This window comes from Ochlerotatus camptorhynchus, unplaced genomic scaffold (assembly GCF_037179485.1).
Source record: "Ochlerotatus camptorhynchus isolate MF236.1 unplaced genomic scaffold, CSIRO-AGI_Acam_v1.1 ptg000177l, whole genome shotgun sequence".
Classification (NCBI taxonomy): domain Eukaryota; kingdom Metazoa; phylum Arthropoda; class Insecta; order Diptera; family Culicidae; genus Ochlerotatus; species Ochlerotatus camptorhynchus.
The window spans coordinates 2,303,873-2,311,120 of record NW_027040667.1 but is presented as its reverse complement, the minus strand read 5'-3'; the positions used below and the strand labels follow the sequence as shown (position 1 = coordinate 2,311,120).

Sequence of the window (7,248 nt, the reverse complement as noted above, 5' to 3'; positions counted from 1 at the left end):
AAGAAAGCCTTACTCACATTTGATTGTAATTTAGGAACCAAATGTAATAGCATTTGAATTTTTATGAGGTCCTTAATTTAACCAAGTTTTACTAAGTGGGAAATCCAAAATATGTACATAGGACCGAAATCATAGGTTACTTCTACTGTATTTTAAATCAATATCTAGAAAAATGCAGGATAATTTCACTACACAGCTTAACGTAGTCTACGTCACCCATGCGGTTGTGTCTTGTACACAACCCCACCAATTTTTTGGAAAAAAAGAAAACCGCACCAGAAAAAAAAAATCGATGGCATGCTACTCGGTAGGACTCCAGTCTAGGGATTTTTTTTTTTTCGGATACCTTGTCAAGAAATTTCAGCTTCATTTGATTTTTCTGATTGTTTTATTTATTTCGAATAGATATGTTTCACAGATTAATAAATAATCGAAATGCTATATGTATAAAAATTACAACTGTATAACTGCCCTTCAATAGTACTTCAAAGAATTGATTTATCATGTATCGTATTCCACGTGCTTATACTCTCTTAAAAACTTTGCAGTTTGCTAATATGATGCACTATTGTTTAATTATACTTTTGATCATGTTCAACGGTCGATATTTGTAGCTACTCTGCAAGACATAACAAGCAAAACGAAATTTGATGTTCCCCGCGGGAGGTATTGCATATCTACGTATGTATAAGTAGTCTAAATTGGCCTCAAACGTGATTTATTATCCGAAGTCTAAATAAAGGAATAAAACAAAAACAACATTCAGCATATTATCAAGCGAACGACCACCGAACGATATCAAAGGGAAAATACGTCTAATAATCAACACACCATCTTCCGTTACTATTTTCGTTCAATTAAGCGATCTACTTCCGATTTCCTCTCCTCCATACACCTACACAAACAACAATAGCCATGTGTTTTTTTTTCTCCTACAGTTGTCTTCATTTTCTTTTCTCTTGAACAAAAAAAAAACCATTCAGAATTTCACACTATCAATTGTTTCGATCGGTTATTTCTGCATGATCATCTTCATCATCTGCCAAAGAGATTGACCTCTCCAATGCTCTTCGTTTGCTACACAGGCAATTATCATAGTTTTACTCCGGCCCATGTGCACTACTTGCGTTCGTTGGATTATAATTGATACTCCCGCTATGTTTGGGATTGGTAAACGGCGCCTTTAGTTTTTTTTGTTTTCGATCCGGCAGCGCTAATGATGGTTTCGCAATATGGTTTGCTATAATTGAATTGAATTGAACTTGAAATCGAGCCTTATCTGCATGGCTGGGGGGAATTTGGCTTTATTCTTACGCAAACAGGTGCGAGCAGAATTTTCCCGAATAAGCAGATTTGCAACGGGATGTGTGATGAGGAGATGATCGGTTCCCTACGCGGCTAGGATTGTTCAAATCGCGAACATTCCGCTTTTGGATTGAATTAGATTAGTTCTCTTTTGTAGTATTTTATTTTGTTATAGTTAGGCTTGGTAAAGTAGGTTAAAATTGTACTTTCTTCTCGGTTCTTATGTTTGCTGCATGCTCTATATAATTTAATTTCTACGTTTCTTTTCTTTTTCTTATCTGGAATACAAACATATAAATAGAAACTTCTTGAAAGTGGTTTCCTTTCTCTCTATGTTTTAGAATGTACCTCCCTCTGTAGTTTTGCATCTCTAAAAATACTATACATTACATAAGATCCTCGTTTCTTAAATAGAACCGTTGCTTGTTAATGGTGAAGGTTAGAATGTGGATTTTCTTCTTTGAACAATTGATTTGCGGGTAGTGAGTGATAGCTGAGTATAATGGGTAGTGGGAATTACATAACGTTATTTTTTCTACTCGATGAAATTCAGGTATCTTACGGAGATGGTTGGAGTTGCTGCCAATTGCAGTAGCAGCAGTTTTGGGAACTTTAGGGGAATGGTTGAAAACATATAGAAGAATGTTTTACATGGGCAGAATTTCCTTTGAAAATCAATATTCCACGAACTTCTCCTCAAAGTTATCGAGCACCACTTTTCGATCAGAGTTTTCGATCCATTTATCTAAGAGTTTCAAGCTGACAGAACTCAGAACTGAAACCAATGATCCAACTCCTTTTCAGAGAAGTTAAGTTAAATTTGAAACAGTTGAAAAAACTTGTAAGGTCCAAAAAACCCTGTAGCTAGAGTTCTGTGTGGTAGCTATCAACTGAAATTTTTGAAAGGTTTTAAATGGGTTTTTTAAAGATTTTAAATTTTGAATTAAATTGGGTATAGTCCCGAATGCAATGCGGTCCTACTTGATTTATTGCCTATCTATCAGAGAGACTTTAGCAATCATATTTGATAACGCATATCCTAGTCCCAGAATTTCTTGAAAGCTTCTAATATTTCCCTTAGAATTCTTCTTTATATTCGTTTGAAATTCGTCTCACAATTTCCTCGAAATTCTCCTCGGAATTTCCTTGAAACTCTTTTATGAAATCCTCAGAAACAGAATTTCCATTGAACTATCATTAAAATTTCATTATAACTTTCCTCGCAATTCCCTTGGGATTTTACTTCGAAGGGATGCCAGACAAGGGTTGGGTGTACAGAAATTATACAGACACTGCGAAAAAGTTTCAGATTTATACAGACATTTATAACCACAAACATCGAAACATAAAAATCCTGATGAATGTGGGCGTAATGAATTGACTTCGCTTTAAGCAGCAAATATTTACCAAAATCTAGCATTGTTACAATTACTTGGGTTTTACGTGTGTATTTCGGATTATAATTATTCAACTAAGCTTCAATTTTGATTATTTGAAGACTCCGTTCCAATCATTTCAGGGAAAAATTCTCAAAAAACGTCTTCAATCGTCAATTTCTCATGACTTCTTTCTCGCTCACGCAAAACTAATACCCACTAGGGTTGAAGTTTGAAGAGCATCGTAGAAGTTTAGAAATCTCCAGAGATGTCTGGCAAATTTTAGATAAATTCCCAGAATTTCAAAGTAGATCAGTGGACCAACATCTCAAAAATGATTGGGTGGATTCCAGTTTTGTGAGCTCCATTGAAGTCTGGTTAATTTTAGAGAAATTTCCTGAATTTCTGAATTTAATGTGAAAACAATGGAATTCAATAAAATTCAGCAAAGTTAAGAAAAACTCAAAGAACTTTATTGTAGTAAAGGGAATATCAAATCAAAAATAATCAATTCGGGAAAGCTTCGGAGAACTTTAGGAACATCGGAAAAGCTCTTCAGAGACGTTCAAAGGAACTTCAAGGAAGCTTAGGGGGGGGAAGCTTTTTAAAGAAGTTCAAATCATCCATAGATTAGTTAACAGCTCTTCAATGAAGTTTGGAAATGTTGAAAATGCTTTGGAAATCTTTATCAAAATCTAAGAGACATTTACAGGAAATTTAAAGAACTTCAGTACATTTAAGATCTCTACAGAAACTAAACGAAATTCAAGAAACCTCAACATTGCAATGAACCCATAAAAGAAGTTCCGGAAACTTCATAGAAATTGAGAGAATCTATTGAAAGTATATGATACTTCGTGATAGTTAAGAAAATTTTGGAAAAGTTCAAGAAAGGCACAGGGAGTTTCATAGAATTTCCAAAACCCTTTGAGGTTTTTGATCTAATTTACGTCCTACTTAGCACAACCCGCGCTTTACCTCTCTTTTCTGAACGAGTTTAAACAAAAAAATGAATATTTCTGTCGAAGATGAATTCATTCACCTTTCCATACGTACCGTTGGATTTGATAAAGAGTCACAAATTGTTGAGATATTGTTGAAAATCTAACACTGATTCTTGATTCTAAATTCGTTCAACGAGTTTCAATTCCGTCCTAACGTATAAAAATGGGATTCGCTAGGAGCGCTTCTTTTGTTTTGAGAACAATGAGCGTAAATATTCATACAATGCGCTCTAACTGGATTTATGTTGTAGCTAATGAACTTACGCATCAGAACAAACCTATTATTGATTTGTGCATGGTGAAATTATTGATATTATTGATCTTTTCTGATCGATAGAACGGAAATGGCCGATTACGACGAAGTAGTGCTCTACCCTACATTTCGTTGAAATTCCATGATTAAAAAGGTTTCCTTTAATCTTTAAATCTTGGTTCGTGTGGATTTGGCGGGGATTTTATTTCAAATTTCTGACAACAACTTGTGTTTTTCGTCCATCTTCTCATTGATTGTGAATGTCATGTAATTCATACGAAATTATTTCAGCACCACCTTGGAAGCAATCCATAGATGTCAATTAAAGTTCTCCACAAAATTTCTTTGGAGTCCTCTTGAGAACCACGTTTGCATTATCCGTGGAATTCATTTCAAATTCTGCCCATAATTCATTAGCAATTCTCGTCAAAATTCTCTTGAAAATTCTTATGTCAGAGTTATGATTTTTTCTCTGTTTACGAACCTTGCAAATTTCCGAAGGTTTTAAAGTGTAATATCCCAAACATTTTTAGAATTTGTTACAATTATTTTTAAACTTGTGATCTCTAGAAAATCTTTAAAAATCTTAGAGTCTCAAATTTAAATATGGCTTTTTTAGTTTCAAAATCATGAATATTTTCCTTGTGGGATTTGGAAATTTTTCACTTGAATCTAAATTTTTATCAAGTTTAAAATTTCTCAGTTTCTAAGTCTAATCCCTCCCAGTCCAAAATATGGCCTTATGCCGTATTCATTCGTTTTTATTCACAATATGGATCTCACACTTTGGGAAGCTCTTTTCACGCTTTACGAACTCAGTTCTTCCCAAGCCGCCGTTCTCTTATCAGGGGATATCAAGTAGGAGTCCCAATCCATCTCAAGAATTAAATTATGATTAATGTTCATCGATGTTCCGATTGGACAACCCGAGCTACTTTTTTGTACAGGATTCTACGTTGTTGATCCAGCTGTTTGATCAAACAGCAGTTGTTGATATCATTAATTTTCTGTTCGAAAAGCAAAAAAAGTCTGGTTTTCATATGATGGTTGACAGCGGATCTGACTTTTTTTTGTCTAAAATTTAGTCTTGACCTGTTGACTTTCGCTGGGTAGTTTGAGCTGCCAACAAAATTCCCCAGCGGATCAAATAGCGATAAGCGTTCCGCACTTAGTGTCCAAGACCCTAAGTTCACGTCCAATGATTGCAATTCCTTTCATTAGTCAAATACCGATGGATATTGTGCGGTATTCTACGGTCGTTCCGCATCAATATGTTTCTGGAAAAAATTCCGATCTCCTGTAAGTGATCGTCCCAAAACCTATTGCACTGTTCGTGAAATTTGTTTCGAAGGTCGTCCCGAACCATCTTTTCACAACAAATTTCAGCTAGTCATCCCAATTCACATTCAGGTGCAAACATTGTAAGTGGAGCCGTTTTTTACCCTTAGAAAATTATCTTTTCCTTAGTATCTACCAAAGGCTGTCAATTGGTCGTCCCAATCCATCTCGAGAATTAAATTCTGACTAATGTTACTTCAGCTCCCATGGTCATCCCACGCTACTTTGGCACTGGTTGGTTAATAGTTCTATTATTCAACACGGCATTCCAAGTGGTCGCTCTAGCTCTTGAAATAACATATATTTCGGTACTAAAGAGTATTTGTTGAGAATATATCGGTCTTACTCGATCTCTCCCTAACTCATTTCAAATCCAGACTAAATACGTCAACCACAATTCCCATACAAATTTCCAAAATTGACCTCCGTAGCTCGATATCCTCCCTAACTCAATGGTCCAATATTGAGTTACTAACATTGGACTGTATACAATCTAACAGAAATGCAACATCATTTCCTGTTTCAAATGAATTTAATGTCTGGTTTTAAACATGATTGAAACACTTAAATTTTGTCGAAATCAGCCAGCTGTTTCTGGCACCGATTTAGATGACTTTCCCTAGGCAGCCTAGGCATTTCGCATTTTAGAGAAGGGCACGGGGAGAACGTCTGAACTGAGTCCACCAGCTGAGTGGAGCTAAATGATCACTTAAATTCAATCCAACTGGGGGTCGGGACGTTAACTTGGGGTCTTGTAAACGCTTGCTGGTGTTTGACATACTAAGGGGCCTTTGACGACTAATCACGTTTCTCCCCCTGCCCTTCTCTAAAATGCGAAATGACTTGTTGAGACTATTACCACTGTTCCGTGTTTTGCTTAGATTGTGGGGACGGCCCCGGCGTAGTGGATCACGCCAAAATCACTAGTTAAAATCTCATCCCAGGATAAGTCACGAAGGGCCCAAGAGTGTTAAAGTGACTATAATAATTAAACAAGAGCTCGCTCGGGCCGGTAGAAGGAAACGACCAAATTGTTGCTTCACGATGTAACGCCGAAGATGGGATTAATAGGAATATGTTGTTAAGTCTTTTCTCGATTCCGATCAAGATAGGGGAATTTACGTATTCTCGGCAACCTAAGCAGCCACCTTCTTTCTATAGCCTTTTTCTCCATGGAACGCACACATATGCAGTATTGGTTTGCTTACAATCTTTTGCTGCCAGCTGCTCTAACAATTTCAGTCGAAAGAATTGTCAAAAACTGTTTTGAAACGCTTTTACAAAGCTCCAATCTTCTCTAGTGAGAGCGAGTATTATCGGCAACCAGTTTTTCTTCGGCAACCGTTCCATTTGAACTGCATGTAAATCTGCTGTTCTATTATCGGCAACTCGAAATCAGCTACAATTTGTAGTGCGTGTGTTTCATTTCAAGAAAACCCTGCTAGATTGCTTTTTCTCAGTGGTAAAAATATAGTCAAATTGAAGCTGAAAGCATAAAGAATCGTTTGCATGCATTCAGCGAAGTGTTTTTGTAAGAAAATCCAGTGAAAATAGTGTTTCAATTTGGGTTGCCGAAAATAGTCTGTCATGCCGAAGTCACAACTTCGATCAAGCTATATTACAGAGTGAATTTATCGTGGTAGTAGCAGCAAGCGTTTGATCTTTTTGGTTGCTTTATGTGTTTGGATTCACTGCCCAAGCGTCATCGCGTGATCAAGTGCAGTTTCCGTGCTAATTTTTTTTTTTTATTCCAAAGACGCCACTTTGAAAATTTTACAAGATCCGAATGATTCAAAGAGGGACAAAAGGTCGAATGATGGTACATTTAGTTATGAAGCCCTATTGGCCAGATGGCAAATAGTGAAAAGAATATTTGACGGACTTAAGGCACTGAGACGTTGAATATTAAATGACTAATATTTTTTTATTTTAGTTATCTGAAAGAACGAGCGGTGATGAAAAGAATGAAAAA

At 36.2% G+C, this 7,248-nt stretch overlaps 1 long non-coding RNA gene across 1 annotated transcript; it reads left to right on the top strand.

The window, feature by feature from the left end:
- Positions 1 to 375: 375 nt before the first annotated feature.
- Positions 376 to 2,150, top strand: LOC135701839 (uncharacterized). The gene is made up of 2 exons (XR_010517669.1): positions 376 to 1,874; positions 2,008 to 2,150. It is a non-coding gene; the product is annotated as an uncharacterized LOC135701839 (long non-coding RNA).
- Positions 2,151 to 7,248: the final 5,098 nt, after the last annotated feature.